General features: G+C 41.7%; 1 protein-coding gene across 13 annotated transcripts in view; it reads right to left on the reverse strand.

Annotated features, from left to right (window-relative positions):
* AP2B1 (adaptor related protein complex 2 subunit beta 1) overlaps positions 1-16,694 on the reverse strand; it is a 139,431-nt gene that overhangs the window by 21,633 nt on the left and 101,104 nt on the right.

Raw genomic sequence — 16,694 nt, forward strand, 5'->3', positions numbered from 1 at the left:
AGCTAGGCCAGGGACTGAACCTGCGTCCGCAGGGATACTCGTCAGATTTGTTTCCACTGAGCCACATTGTTTTTTTTTTTTATTTTGAAATTCACTATCCCAACAGGTACAGAACAGAAGAATAAAATCCAGACAAGCTGGAGAAGTATTTTCCAATAGTTTTTTTGTTTGTTTTTGGTTTTTTTGGCCAAAGCCAAGGCATGCAGAACTTCCCGGGCCAGGGATTGAACCTGCATCACAGCAGCGATCCAAGCCACAGCAGTGACAATGCTGAATCTGCCGAGCCGCCACGGAACTCCCTAAGAGCTTTAATTAACATCAATGCCTAGCTTGTCTATGGGAAATCAATTATCACATTAATATTCCCATTTGGATAACTAATAGATATCTCAAAATGAACATGTCCAAGATCAATTTCCCCTCATCCTTAAATGGAAGCTCCTGCTGATTTTCCTAACTCAGTAAGTACATGAAACACCGCAAAGCTTTTTAGGGTGCTCCTCCTTCTGCACTTGCTTCCCCACCCCAACACCTAGCTTCCCAGTCTGTTCTCAACACAGCAGCCACAGTGAGCTTAAAATGTAGGTCAATTCATAAATACTTCACTGCTCAAACTTCCAATGACTTCCCAAAGGTACAATTGCCTATAATCAATTCCTGTTACCTCTCTGCTGTCAAGTACTATGACTCTCATTAGCCACAGGAGCCTGCTGTTGTGCCCTGCACCTACCAGACACGTTCCTATTTCATAGGAGCATGTCTTGCACGCACTTGTCATCTCTCCTGTCTGGAATTCTCTTCTACCAGAAATCTGCAAGGCTCATTCTGGCCTCATTTAGGTCTTTGATTTAAGGAAATATTACCTTTTCATGCAGGTCTTCCATGATCGATGTATTTACAAAGTTATACCACCCATTCTCCAATGCAGTACTCCTCACTGCAACCTCTGCTTTGCTTGTCTCCGCTGCGCTTATCTGACATACTCTTTTACTTATTTGTGGGTGTGTCCCTGAGCCACATAATCCACCTCCAGCATAACATAAAGTTCCACAAGGGGAGGGATTTCTGACTCTTCTTTATACTATATTCTCAGTTTCTAAAACAGTGACTAGTACAGAGTAAGAGCTCAATAGGAATAATGACTGTAAATTAGATTACTCAAAGTTCCTGACAACCGTTTGAGTTTGGTCTAAAGTTTCCAAAAGGGCAGTACTCCCCTTAACAGAGAGTAAAGTATGGACATATATATTGGGGTTGAGGCAGAGGTAGATCAAGATGGGGCATGATATGAAGTGGCTCATCACAGGAACAAAATTCCTTTGAAGCTCCATGCTATCCCACAATGAATTCATGTGTTTTAATACGAATATGTGTCTCTCCCTATACCTTTAAATAAAACTGATTCTCTAGGAGAACATGCCATGTGTATTCTTCAGCCTCAAGTACCTTGTAACATGGTGTTTTTAAAAACTGTGGGTCATGACCAATGGGTGGTTCTTAAAATTAATTTAGTAGGACGAAACTGGCATAAAAATTAGAATAGAAAATGTCATAGTGCATCTCATGAAGCATAATGTTTCAGTTTTATGTTTTGCATGTGTGTATATATTACATAAAATATATTTCTTACACTAAGCTAAAGTCAAAAAGCATAAAAGCTATAATACTCACATACCAAATTAAAAGCCAGCACTGATGAAATGGGCTCAGTGAGCTTAGGAACAGAGTGCACACCCTAGTTTCTGCTTTGAGGATGCCTAAAGCAGATCATAGATGGTACAAGGAGCAGATTACCTAATCCTCTGTTCCTCCGGTCTGTCACGTGCAACATGTGGCAATAACAATATTAACTTGCCTCTCAGGGACATCAATACAAAGAGCAAACAGAAATGATTATGAGGCACTTGGAAAATACAAAAGCAGGCTATAAATGCTTAATAATAATAATGATTTTTAAAAGTTACTTTCAGTGGCTGTTGGGGAAAGAGCAGCCTGTCAGCTTCAGCCTGTAACCAGCAATTAGTTTCTTTCCATAGTATAGGAAGCCTGCTGCAGTAGCTGCAGCCTCTTTATGGTGGCACAGCTGGAGACGAACAGGCTACATTAATATTCTAACCTTGTACTCAAAAGCACTATAAAAAGGTACGAGATGAACTCAGTCTGAACTTTGGCAAATGCGGCCTCTGACCACACCTCTCACCACAGACAACCACAGGAGGCACTGCCACTAGAAAATTTAAGGCAGGTGGTACCCAGATCACCTTTGAGAGTATATCATCTACTCTTCCATGACGTCACTTGTGACCTTTCCAAGTCTCTGAGGAATTTTTTTTTTTCTTTTTTCCTCCTCTCTATTTAGCTTTCAGAAAGATTATTTTCAGGCTGGTCCAAGCTAGGACCAGGCAGTGACGCCAACCATCTCCAGTTCTCTGAGGAATGATGATTCAGATGCGTTTTAAGCACCACACCACCTAGTCAACAGATCCTAGGGGAATGACTCCGAGTGACAGGTTTTAATGGCACTGACTCCAACTGTGTGATATATCAGTTAGCAAGTGTGGGTCTCCCTGCTATCTGCTAGAATTATTAAATCTACCTATAGTTCTGCACTCTTAGTCAATGCCACAAAATATCTACCATTTTTAGTTCAAACACAGCCTTCCATTTCAAACTCCACTGACCAATAAATTATCTGAGAATTCTTAGAGGTAGCCTGACAAAACAGCTCTATCTATATTTGACAATGTCTGAATACAGTTAAAAGGAGTTCCTGCTGTGGTGCATCGGGTTAAAGATCTGGCACTGTCTCTGCAACAGATCAAGTTCCATCCCCAGCCCAGTGCAGTGGGTTAAGGATCTAGTGTTGCCGCAGTTGTGGTGTAGGTTTGAACCCTGGCCTGGGAACTTCCATATGCCATGGTGTGACTAAGAAAAGAAAAAAAAAAAAAAAAAAAATACAGCCGAAATAGTCATGTAACCCATCATAGAAAATGTCAATTTACTTTCCTTCCAATGCTAATGAAATTTTCACTTGAACAGGAGTTCCTGTCGTGGCTCAGCAGAAACGAATCCAACTGGGAACCATGAGGTTTCGGGTTCTATCCCTGGCCCCGCTCAGTGGGAGCTGTGGTGTAGGTTGCAGACGCGGCTCAGATCCCGCGTTACTGTGGCTGTGGCTGTGGCCGGCAGCTACAGCTCCGATTAGACCCCTAGCCTGGGAACCACCATATGCCGCGGGTGCGGCCCTAAAAAGACAAAAGACAAAAATAAATAAATAAATAATAACTTGAACAGTCATCTTTAGTTTACTTCTAAGGTTAGGATTCAAACAAGATCCTTCCATCTATATTCTTTCTTAGTCCACCCAACAGATCAGATGCAGTGCATGGCAGTTAAGCAGCCCTCAAACAGTGCCGATCTGCCATTCACTCTAGATAAAAGCCATCTTGTTTATCTTCACTGTTAAGAGTATGTGGACAGTGGAGCCCCTTAAAGGGAAATTTGACAGGTTTCTCTCCTCCTGATAAAAGCAGTAGCTCCATGTCCCCAAGCTAAGTGCCCCTTAGGCAACAACATGCATTTGAGGATTTGAAATCTCCACATTTAAATAGCCCTCAGAAGGGAAAGTTCTGAACAGACCCTCAGATAATCTCTTAAACTGTAAATCTTCCAGTGGTACATACAATTAGTGAGTGGATTTTAGAATGGCAATAAGAACCTAAGATACAAGCTCTCTTAGTAAGCATTGTTTTTGTTTTCTTTTTTTCTTTCTTTTTTTAAATGGCCCACAGCATTCGGAAGTTCTTAGGCCAAGGACTGAATCCAAGCCGAAACCGCGACCTACACGGCAGCTGTAGTATCGTGGAATCCTTTAACCCACAGCACTGTGCTGGGTATCAAAGCCATACCTCCGCAGTAACCCAAGCCACTGCAATCAGATTCTTAGCCCACTGCGCCATGGCAGAAACTCCAGGAAGCATTGTTTTGAGAGGTGAAGAGAACTGAAAGGATACTAAAACGGATCTATGACTCCTGGAGTCCTCATCCTGTCATGGGATCTGCTTGATCTCAATCTCAGAGACCTCCTACAGATAGTTTACACCATGAATTAGAACACTGGCAGGATAAACCTCCAAAACACCAAAGGGAAGGTTAAGATTGTAAAGTGGTACAGATAGACACTAGTTGTTTCTTTTCCTTTTTCTTTTTTTTTGTCTTTTTGTCTTTTGAGGGCCGCAACCACAGTATATGGAGGTTCCCAGGCTAGGGGTCTAATCCGAGCTGTAGCCACCCATCTACACCACAGCCACAGCATCACCAGATCTGAGCTGCATCTGTGACCTACATCACAGCTCACAGCAACACCGGATCCTTGACCTGCTGATCAAAGCCAGGGATTGAACCTGCACCCTCATGGTTCCTAGTCGGATTAGTTTCCGCTGCACCATGATGGGAACTCCAGTTGTTTCTTTTTATTCTTTCGGTCTTTTTAGGGATGCACCCACACCATATGGAGGTTTCCAGGGTAGGGCTTGAATTGGAGCTATGGGTGCCGGCCTACACCACAGCCACAGCAACGCCAGATCTGAGCCTCACCTGTGACCTACACCGCAGCTCACGGCAACGCAGGATCCTTAATCCACCGAGTGGCACAAGGGATCAAACCCAAGTCCTCATCGATATTAGTTGGGTTTGTTACTGCCGAGCTACAACGGAACTCCTGATAGACATTAGTTTAGAAGACTAGGATTAAATTGTTAAAATCCTCTGATTTGGGCAGGAGTAAATTAGAATGGTCTCCAAGGCTGTACACTAGATCCCCAAAGCACAGTAGGGTTAGAACTCATGGAATCAAATTCTGTAATTCTTTTGCTACTTACACTAGACTCCTAAGTATTACTTTAAAAAAGAATTTCCCATGATGAGTGAGAACCTACTGTATAGCACAGAAAATCTACTCAATAGTTTATAATAACCTACATGGGGAGAAAAGAATGGATATATCTATATGTATGACTGATTTACTTTGCTGTACACCTGAAACGAATACAACACTGTAAATCAACTATACTTCGAAACAACTAAATTAAAAAAAACCACGATTTCCCTCTTCTTCAAAGCCATTCGGAAAAAAGGAGAAAGACCACAATTTTCATGAAAGACTGCCTCTGGGGAGGGCAAAAAGAAGTCCACTCACAGCCACGACTAAAGCCATCTGACCTGTGGAGGCTCAGGTTGAATTCATGCCCTTAAAGCCCCAGCACAACCTCTAGTGCCGGCACTGTGATTCCTCACCTCAGAGTGAATTTCAGTTTAAGGGTCTTAACTTTTTTACTGCTTACTTCTGAATGTAGAAACAGTCACACTCATTCCCACCAAAGTAAATTCTGAAAGCAAGTGTGGAAAAACTCGGAATTGGGGAGTGCTAGATCACTACCTTTTAAAATATTTTTTTCCCCTTTTAAAGGAAAAAGACTGTTTCGAGTATTATGTGAAAAATTTGTTTGCTGAAAGTAAAGAATTGAATGACGAGATACAATAAATGCCCACTGACAAAAGACCAGTCCCTCTGCCCTTCCTTTTAAAGTTTGCCTCCTTATCACTTTGGGTCTATCACAATTAGGAAGACGACAGGTTTCTTTCTGGCCTCACAGTAAAAGGAGCCTGCTTAGCTCCACTTCCTGTCAGATGTCCAAATGATTCTGGTCTTCCCTGAAACTCCCAGACACCTACAGAGCAACCTTGAGCTTCCACATTTACTCTGACAATATCACAAAAATAGTCCTAGGGAATTAGGGAAATGGTTTAATAAATAGTTGTGTGGTGACAATTTGTTTTATTTTGAAGAGGCGCACAGACACAGGTTAGTAACAGAAAAAGTTCCCTAAATGACAGAACAGTCGCGCGTTCTACTTTCCTAGTTCTCACCAATTTTGGATACAGGGTCCAATACTGTGCTGTGATCTTACCTTTTCAAATATCCATGAACAGAGTAAAGGAAGCAACAGCTTCTAATGTTTGCTCAGCCCACTGGAGAGAAAATGAACTTGTGACTGTAGTTCTCACATTAAACTTGGGACCAGGACCAGACTCACCAGGTAAAAGGGTATTAAAACAGGGCCAGGGCAGACTGCAAAGCCACTACAGCAATGACAGGCAGAGAGAGTGGTTAGGAATACTGTGTTTGCTAAGATGAAGAGATGGCCTTGCTGAGTTTGGTTCAAGAACCAGATGTACCTGATATTTGTAAACACTCCCCTAAACGAAAGCAAAAGACTCATTCAACAGCAAATATTTACTAAGCTCCTACTGTGTGTCAGGCACTGTTCCAGACACTGGAAGATATATCAGTGCAGGGAGAAAACTAAGAGGAAAACTGCTATCTTTTTGGAGTTTATGTTCTAGTGAAGGGGTGGGGGTAACTGAGTAAGTACATGAAATAGTACTTCAAATGGGTAAGTGCCATGGGGAAAAATAAGAGTAAAGGGGGGAGTTCCCGTCGTGGCGCAGTGGTTAACGAATCCGACTAGGAACCATGAGGTTGCGGGTTCGGTCCCTGCCCTTGCTCAGTGGGTTAAAGATCCGGCGTTGCCGTGAGCTGTGGTGTAGGTTGCAGACTCGGCTCGGATCCCGCGTTGCTGTGGCTCTGGCGTAGGCCGGTGGCTACAGCTCCGATTCAACCCCTAGCCTGGGAACCTCCATATGCCGCGGGAGCGGCCCAAGAAATAGCAATAACAGCAACAACAATAACAACAACAGACAAAAGGACAAAAAAAAAAAAAAAAAAAAACAAAAAAAAAAAAAAAGAGTAAAGGGGGATCAAGAATACTGGGAGCAGAGGGAGGTGACCTTATCAAAAAGGTACTATTTCAGCAAAGGCCTGAAAGAGGCAAGTGAGCCATGCAGATATGGCCACTGAGAGAAGGAACATTACAGACAAGGTAAACAGCCAATTCAAAGGTCCTGAGGTGGCCCTGTCTGAGAAAGTGCCCTGTCTGAGAATGTGCAAGGAAGCCAGGGGAGCGAGGGGAGGAGCAGCAGGTGAAGCCAGTGAGGTAAGAGGGAGGCGGAGGGCACAGCTAGATCATACAGGGACTTACAGGCCCTTATTAGGGCTTCGGCTTTTCTGCTTGGAAAAAAAACAATGCCAGTTTTTCTATACTAACGATGTAAACCTGAGTATAACAGGGCAGTGGTATAGGAAGAATTAAGCAACTACCACAACTCTGAGGGGACCACACCGATGTGGAAACAGCAGCTCTGTGCCTCACTAGGAACTCAGGGTCAAGGGAAAATAATGCTAATAAGTAAGATGTACTGTATCCGTTCCTGCTCCAGGTAGTTTCCTCGCTTTAAATAAGGCAAAATAAATCAGAAAGTTACAGCAAATGAGTATTTGATCTCTTTCTGCCAATACAGAACCCACCTGCCATGCTATACTGACCAATCTGGTTATTGCCCAGAAACCTTTATCACAAGCCCCAGATAAACGCTCTCTTCCTCCAGCAGCCTACAACAGAACTACAGTTTCAGTTGCCAGTAACAGCCAGTAATGTTTTTATAAGGCGTTCAGATGCTGCCCACAGCCCAAGGTCTTACCTTAAATAAGTTCTGCCCAACGAACACAGGCTCTAATTCTAAAGGCACAACCTCTCTTTCCTCCTTTAGTGACAGCTCTCTGTACCTTCCTAGGACTGGCTGATACGCCCCTGGGTGTAGCTGTTGCACCACAGAATACTATTTACCATCAACGGCATCAACTGTTTGCTATGCAGGGCTTACTATTAAACTTTAAAATACATTTCATACATACTGTACTGAATCACAAAATGGTGAAGGAAGGATTAGCAAACCATCAGGTAAAGTTATTAGATATTCCACACCCCAGTCTGGTATGTCAAGGGACTAAAGACCATGAAAATGCAAAAGAACAGACTTTAGTAACAAGAGTGAATGATTATTAATCATTTTTAAATCCTGGGGCAAAACTGATCTAGAATCTAATCTAGGTTCTAGGTGGTAAACACACAGTCTTAGATAGCAAGTTAGAAATCAAGAGGGTTCACAGGGATGCCTGTGCACCGTTCGCTCTATAACTTAAGATGGACCAAAGGCAGGCACAGGTGGCTGCCAAGATGACTGGGCAGGAGTTCCTGTCATGGCTCAGTGGTTAATGAATCCGACTAGGAACCACGAGGTTGTGGGTTCCATCCCTGGCCTCGCTCAGTGGGTTAAGGATCCGGCCTTGCCGTGAGCTGTGGTGTAGGCTTGGATCTGGCATTGCTGTGGCTGTGGCGTAGGCTGGCGGCTACAGCTCCGACTAGACCCCTAGCCTGGGAACCTCCATATGCTACAGGAGCGGCCCTAGAAAAGGCAAAAAGACAAAAGGACCCCCCCCCCCAAAAAAAAAGATGACTGGGCAAACGGGAGATCACTGTGCGCAGACGCTATCCCTGGGTAGCTATACTGGGGAATCAGTTCATATATGGAAGGGCAGAAATTATCATCAGGAGCAAAGCATGAGCTATGGAATTGAGAATTCTCTGCTTTCATATTTGGAGTATCCGCCTTTCAACTCCTTCAGTGGCTCCTGGAAAGAAATGTTGCTAATAAGCCAAGCATCACTATTCATTCACACATTTAAAAAAATAAATAAAATAATATTTTCTTTTGCTTCCAAACCGTAACTCAGTCTAAGTACACTTATCAGTGTCTCCACTTCTTTTTTTATGGCTGCTCCATGGCATGTGGAGTTTCTGGGCCAGGGATCAGACCTGGGCCACAGCTGTGGCAATGCTGGATCCTTGACCCACTGGGCCAGGCTAGGGATTGAACCTGTGTCCTAGTGTTCCCAAGATGTCACCAATCCCCACTGTGCCACAGTAGAATTCCAGTGTTTCCACTCCTAGCCTTTTTTTAAAATTAAAATTAGAACAATAAAATTGACATCTATTTGCAGTATACACAAATATATGTCCTTCCATAAACGTAGGCTTTCCTGAAGTGGAACAGAAGGGAAAATTCAGACTGAGTGTATTTTCATTATAAGCCCACACTGGACTGATCTTTAGGCCCTGTTAGCCCTGATTCAGAGAGTAACTTGTTCTATAAAACCTCAAACTGTAAAAGCAGATCTACAAATAGAATTTAAAGGAAGACAAATTTTAGTTCAATATGAGTAACTCCCCAAGAGTTTTAAGAAGATGGTATGGGCCATATTAGGGTAGAAAATCACTAACGGTATTTATGTAGATGCTGAGGCTCTAATCACTGCCAAGATAAAGTTCTATCAGAAATAGGGTTTGAAACAGACAATATTAAAGGTTATTCTTTTTTGCATTTTAGGGCTTTACCCTTGGTATGTGGAAGTTCTCAGGCTAGGAGTTGAATAGGAACTATAGCTGCCGGCCTACACCACAGCCACAGCCACGCAGGATCTAAGCCGAATCTGCGACCTACACGACAGCTCACAGCAACACCAGGTCCTTTAACCCACTGAGCAAGGCCAGAAATTGAACCCGCATCCTCATGGATCCTAGTCGGGTTTGTTAACTGCTGGGCCACAAAGGGAATTCCTAAAGATCATCCTTTTAACCATGATATTTTATTCTTTATGCTTACACACTCACACAGCTCAAAGCTTTTCTCAAGTTTTATTCTTAAGACATACTGACCTCAATGCCATCCAGCCCATGCATAATCCCTAAATAAAAAATTGTGAATGAAGGAAATCTTCCTATCTTACTGAACATAATACTACAGCAAAATATTAAGAGAGTAAATATGAATGAAGACAAGATAAGGCTTTCAAGTGGGCTTCAACCCAGCTCAGGAAAATTCCAGGGTATTCCCTTTAATTCCAACTTATAATGTATCCTAAGGCTTTGTGTAAAGATTATCAGTCATAATGAGAGCATAGGGCCTAGAAAGAGGTACCTCCTTTTTATTCAGAATTCAAAGTCCCATACTGCATAAAGATCACATGGTTAAATCTATTTTCCAATCATTTATCAAGCCAGAAATATAAAACTGATTCCATTTTCATCAATTCCTAACTTACTATCATGATATAAAGATGGCTGGGATTTTAAGATATGAAAGCTAGAGTTCCCATCGTGGTGCAGTGGAAGCAAATCCAACTAGGAACCATGAGGTTGCGGGTTCAATCCCTGGCCTTGCTTGGTGGGTTAAGGATCCGGTGTTGCCATAAGCTGTGGTGTAGGTCACAGACTCGGCTTGGATCTGGTGTTGCTGTGACCCTGGCATAGGCTGCTGGCTACCGCTCTGATTCGACCCCTAGCCTGGGAACCTCCATATGCTGCGAGTGCGGCCCTAAAAAGAAAAAAAAAAAAAGACAAAAAGACCAAAAAAAAAGAAAGAAAACGAAAACTCACAAATCACTTTCATTACCCTGTAGAACTACTTTGTGAAATTTATTATCATTTACTCAAGATCCTCAGCATGGGCTTCTGTTACTGGCATAATCTGATCTCACAGGCTCTTTTTAATGAGGGACTAGCTCCCAAGCTAGTTTCAGGAACAACTGTCTCCAACTATTGCGGCCAGATTTATAAGCTACTAGACCACCTCAAGTTTATCAGAATACAGAATTCCTGTCTACAGCTTATGTGCGATTATTCAAGCAAGGCAGTTGCTACTGAAAAATATATTCCTAGAGTCCTAGAAGTCAGTAGTTGAGTTCTGGTTATAGAAAGACAGAAGATAATGCTTAGCAGAATCTTAGTTATCTTGACAAAAAAAGAGTGTTCTCAATAGGGCCATCCTAGTAAAAAAGGAACACCTAATAAAAGATACTCTATCACTCAAATGGAAATGTTTATAATCCTGCTGTGACATGAAAAACATATCAAATTTGAAGCAGCAATCACAGAAAGCAACTTTCTCTTTTCTTTGGTGGCAAAATGTTTTCATCTTTCATAACCATGATCTTTCATAACCATTACCTACATATTGCTAATGGAATATTTCAGATAGCTCCTGTCCTGTCTATAGGAGTTATTTTCAGCATTGGATCTACGTGTGACCTGGGAAATCTCTTAGAGTTCTCATAAGATCCACCACTTCAAAGACTCAGGCAGTGTGTGGTCCCATAAAAGCAATCGGAGTGCACAGTCCTCAACTGCGGATCTTGGAAGACCAAAGGAGGCTTTGACACTGAACTTGTTTGTCTTGCACAATAGTCAGGAAAAGTCAGTAAATGCCAAGCTGGCTTGCTTCCTTTGATGGAAGCTGCTGAAAAGGTCTTCCGTTTGGAAGCATTTACCAGTTTTTCTGGTACAATAGCTACAGCTGTGGGCTTTCTGAGTGTGAACGGACATATGTACGACATGAAATATCAGGGACAGGCACCATCTGCAACTGATTGTCTCACAGGCTGGGCCTGCAATGTAGGAGTAGCAAGGGACAGAAATTTCTCAGGGCCATACACTGGCAAAAAATCCTTTTGGCTGACAAAGATCTTATAGATATGAACAAACAGGATTGTAAGATTGTTGTTCTTTTGCAGCTAGCATCTTCAGCACTTCCTTCCCTAATCATTCAAAGGTTAAATGAATAGAGCTGATGAATAAGAGACAAAGAAAAAAACGAAGAGACATTATTTTTTCCCTAATTAATATCCATCTTCTTATTAAACAACACTTATGTAGGGTTTAAAGAGGGTACAAAGATAAAAGACCATATACTAAAGGACCAAATCTTTGTTAACCTTTGTTCATAGGTTAACCTCTAACCATAAAGAAGTACTCCTGAAATTTTGCCATAATTAAAGGAAAAAAATTTAAAGGCATAAATTCATAGATAGCGAAAAAAACACAATAGCAACAAAATCTTGGTAACTGCTGTACAAATAGATTAGCAATAACAGCACAGAATTCTCAAAGGCTTAGGACTAGTAGCACCTCTGTAACTGTATGAAAGGGAAATAGGGGGAGGGGATGTTAAAAAGGATTAAGATACTGTTAGGGTCCTGGATTCCCCCCCCCCCATTCTAAGCTACCTCAGCCCCTGGATAAAACTAAAAGGTTGATTCTCTCAGAGAGGATAAGATAAGATGGTGCTCTGAAGGGGATGCCAGGCATGGTTGAGGGTGGTGGAGTAAGTGAATTTATGCATACTGAATGCTGAGACTCACCAGCCCTCTTTCCCAATTTAGGGTCCAGGAGGCTGGGAGAAAGCCATTCTATTCTAAAACAGGAGAGTCAAAGATAATTTTTGCAAGAATTAAACCATCCCCAAAGAAAGAATGAAAGTAGTGACACAGAGGATTCCAGCTGGCCTCGGTGATGAGGAACTGGAGCTCCTATCCTGGGCCTCATGGTTTAGAGGGCCACACTGATCTTCCTCGGAATCCATACAGAGAAACAGTTTACATGGTCAAAGAAACAGGCCCAGCTAGGACACCAGAATTTCCTGGCTAGAAAGCCCCAACGCTACTTCTGAACCCTACTTGAGATATCTCCACTGGCCACTTTTTTTTTTTTTTTTGGTCTTTTTGCCATTTCTTGGGCCACTCCTGCCGCATATGGAGGCTCCCAGGCTAGGGGCCAAATCAGAGCTATAGCCACCCGCCTAAACCACAGCTACAGCAACGCCAGATCCAAGCCGTGTCTGTGACCTACACCACAGCTCACGGCAATGCCAGATCCTTAATCCACTGAGCAAGGCCAGGGATCAAATCTGCAACCTCATGGTTCCTAGTCGGATTCGTTAACCACTGAGCCACGACAGGAACTCCTCCACTGGCCAGTAAGCATATCCTTAGGCCCAAGGGAAGGCCAAAGGGTGAAGGTGGGATAAAGGAAGAGTAGGCTGTGAAAGAGGGTTCTTCAGTGGTACTCCTGAGTGAACAAATGGGGAATTTTAGCAAAGAACCAAACAGAAATCCTAGAACTGTAAAGTACAATACCTGAGATCAAAGTTATACTGAATGGTTTAAGAGAATGTTGTAGCCTAGAAAACAGTCTGTATGCCTGAAGACCTATCAATAGGAATTACACATCTGAAGAATAGAGTGGAAGAAAACAAAAACTAAAAACCAGCCTTAGAGATGTGAGGGACAATATCAGGTGGTCTAACATATGTATAACTGGAGTTCTCAAGGAGGGAAGAGAGATAAGGGGCAGAAAAAATTTTGAAGAAATAAAGGGGAGTTCCCGTCATGGCACAGTGGAAATGAATCCAACTAGGAACCATGAGATTGTGGGTTCGATCCCTGGCCTTGCTCAGTGGGTTAAGGATCCAGCGTTGCCGTGAGCAGTGGTGTAGGTTGCAGACGCGGCTCGGATCCTTTGTTGCTGTGGCTGTGGTGTAGGCCAGCAACTACAGCTCCAATTTGACCCCTAGTCTGGAAACCTCCATATGCCGAGGGAGCAGCCCCAGAAAAGGCAAAAAGACCAAAAAAAAAAAAAAAAAATGTTAGCAAAAGACAGGTATTAATGGGTTAAGTATCCAACTATTTAGAAAAAGTTTCATGGAGAATTTTTTTTTTCTTTTTTCTTTTTAGGGCCACATTAGCATCTTTTGGAGGTTCCCAGGCTAGGAATCTAATCAGAGCTACAGCTGCAGGCCTATGCCACAGCCACAGCAACGCAGGATCCGAGCTGCATCTTCAAACTACACCACAGCTCACAGCAACACTGGATTCTTAACCCACTGAGCGAGGCCCAGGATCGAACCTGAGACCTTATCGTTACTAGCTGGATTTGTTTCCACTGTGCCACAACGGGAACTCCTATGGAGAAAAAAAGTAATCACACCATATGGCTCAGCTCTAAAAGCATACAGTCATAGTAACATAAACAGTTAACACTGATTAAAGCAAATTCTAACACAGCTCTATCAAGAAAATAGGATGATTGGAAATATGCACACAGATGATGGCCATAAGTGGGAAGAGAAGGCTGAGGACTGGGTTTTTCTTAACTAACTAGAGAACTAGTTTACTCTCAACTGTATTTTTATAATCCTGATAAAACTGAAACTTTGAAGAACAGTGCTATCAATGTTCTCCTAAGAGTTTAAAAAAGGAGGCCAAGCAGCTGTGAGAATGAACACATGTTATGTCATAATTCTATTGCCTTTTTGCAGACACTGACTTGAAGAAACAGCCACTTCCAGGTGTCAGTTTTGAAGGAGTATATTAGGGCAATGTTTCTAAGCAACTAACACAGTTGAAATAAAAAACAAGGTATCTAAGTCAGAGAAAACTCAGAAAATTTATTTAGACATTTGTTAAGCTTTTTGTTTTATTTAAATAGAAGGAATCAATTCTCTTTTTTTAGAAGGAATATTAATTATATGATATAAATAAACTCAAGAAAGCTCCCAACGGCGGCAAGCTAAATTTTACTTTGTGTAATATTTATAAGCTGGATTCACAAAGGCTTTTACAACCAACATTGTTAGTATAGTAGAAAGATTTTTTTCCTAGGTTTAAATTTCTACTAAGTACTTAATTCTTGTCTCTAAAGTATAATCTATTTTACATTTTAAGAAAGAAACTTTGAATAATGTTTCAAACAGACTATAAGCGAGTAAGTAGTCTAATGAACATTTTAATGAAGAGTTTTTATACTAAATGTTACATTACAGTTATGGCAGCGAGGTTTTATTTATTTGTTCTGTATATTGATATCAAATCAGCCAAAATAGCTAAAACCTACACGGCTTTCAGAATTTCATTTTCTCAACCCTTTTTTCTTTCTTTGCTGATTTTATGGTCCAGAATACTTAGATTAATCTTTCCTGCATAAGCTCTCGAATTTAAACATTATGCAAACTTAATGTTTAAATGCCAATTGATCTTTACCTGGCTTTATCTGTATCTTTATGGTCTAAGCTGGTTGAAGTTAAGATTTGATTCTTTTTGTTCTTACTGGAATAAGAGCAGAATGCAAGCTGAAATCTGAAGTAAACCATTCACCTTAACCTAACAGTTTCAACTTCCACTAGCAGACATTAAATAGAGCTGCTCATGCAGGGAAAAAAGTTTATTTCTTTTCAAGTTTCTGCTTATCTTCTCCATTGGGAAATGCCAATTAATGAGAAAACAGCCATAATGATGACATTCCTAAAAGAAAAGAATCCACGGGGATAATGTGATGTGGAGAATCAATAGTTGACTACAGACAGAATTTTTTTTTTCCCAGAGAAGCTGAGCTGCTTTATTACATTCTGCTTAAATGGGAAAAAAATTTTTTTCCCCTCTCTCTTTTTCTTTTTTTTTTTTTTTTTGCTTTTTTAGGGCCACACGTGCAGCATATGGAAGTTCCCAGGCTAGGGGTAGATTTGGAGCTGCACCTGCCAGCCTATGCCACAGCTATAGCAACAGAGGATCCTTGATCTATACCACAGCTCATGCCAGATCCCTAACCCTCTGAGTGAAGCTGGGGATCAAACCAGAGTCCTCATGGATGCTAGTTGGGTTTGTAACCCACTGAGCCACAACAGGAACTCCTCTTTCTTTCTTTTTATAACATAGCCGTACCTGCGTGTTATTTTAAAAAAAAAAGAGAGAGAGAAAGAAGCAGAAGTTCCTGCACTGGGGTCAAATAGGAGCTACACCTGAAACCTAGTCACAGCCAAGGTAACACTGGATCCTATGTCATAGCTCGTGGCAATGCAGCATCTTTAACCCACTGAATGAGGCCAAGGATTGAACCTGCATCCTCATGGAAACCATATTTCGTTCTTAACCCACTGAGCCACAGTGGGAACTCCTTAGACGGAAAAATTTTAAGTTTGTTTTTTGTAAGGTCAAGTATGTGAAATCGAAAACTTGTTAGTTCTAGTACCATATTAATACTTTTGAGGGCGGGGCCTGGACTAAGATTAAACTTCTCTTATGAGGGTTCCTGTTTTGGATGTTCATTTCGCTGAACGTGAAATGGAAATACAAACAGGAAAGTAAATTGACATACACTCATACATATATATACATTTATTTATTTATTTACTGTTTCCTTTTGGTTTTAAGGAGCATAAAATTTGCCCTGGTTTCTGTGACCCAAATACCCTTTCTTACTTCTAAAGTAAAGCATTCTCACACTCATGCTGACTGTCCTCAAATATTTGGCTTGAGGCTCTGTGGGCCAACAGGCGGGTTAGATTTCAATGAAAAGAGCAGATGTAGATTTGGGTTAGTTACTTTACGATTCTGCGCTGGAAAAGTTCCTTAACACATTACTCTCATCATAGCAACAGCCAATTCCTGCTGCACAGTAATCCTTGTTTTGTTCTTCTAGACTGAGCCAAATTATATTGTGACTCACTCCTCGTCATGAAATCCTTTTGCTGAAAAAGAAGCAACTACTGTGACAGCAAGGTAGTTGTTAGTCAACTGGCAAGCGAACTTGGCATGTGGATATTTAAACTATTGGAGAATATTAGGTTTTTTTGGTTTTTGTCTCTTTAGGGCTTGAACCTGTGGCATAGGGGTTTGTTTTTTGTTTGTTCCCAGGCTAGGGGTCAAATTGGAGCTGCAGCTGCTGGCCTACAGTACAGCCACAGCAATGCAGGATCTGAGCCATGTCTTCGATCTATGCCACAGCTCATGGCAACACTGGATCCTTAAACCACAAAGTGAGGCCAGGGATCGAACCCGCATCCTCATGGATACTAGTCAGGTTCAGTAACCACTGAGTCAAAACAGGAACTCCAAGGAGAACATTAGT

Source organism: Sus scrofa, chromosome 12 (genome assembly GCF_054392235.1).
Source record: "Sus scrofa isolate SSC_HxYL_T2T_F1_AM1 chromosome 12, Sscrofa_HxYL_maternal_Yorkshire_Landrace_v2.0, whole genome shotgun sequence".
NCBI lineage: Eukaryota > Metazoa > Chordata > Mammalia > Artiodactyla > Suidae > Sus > Sus scrofa.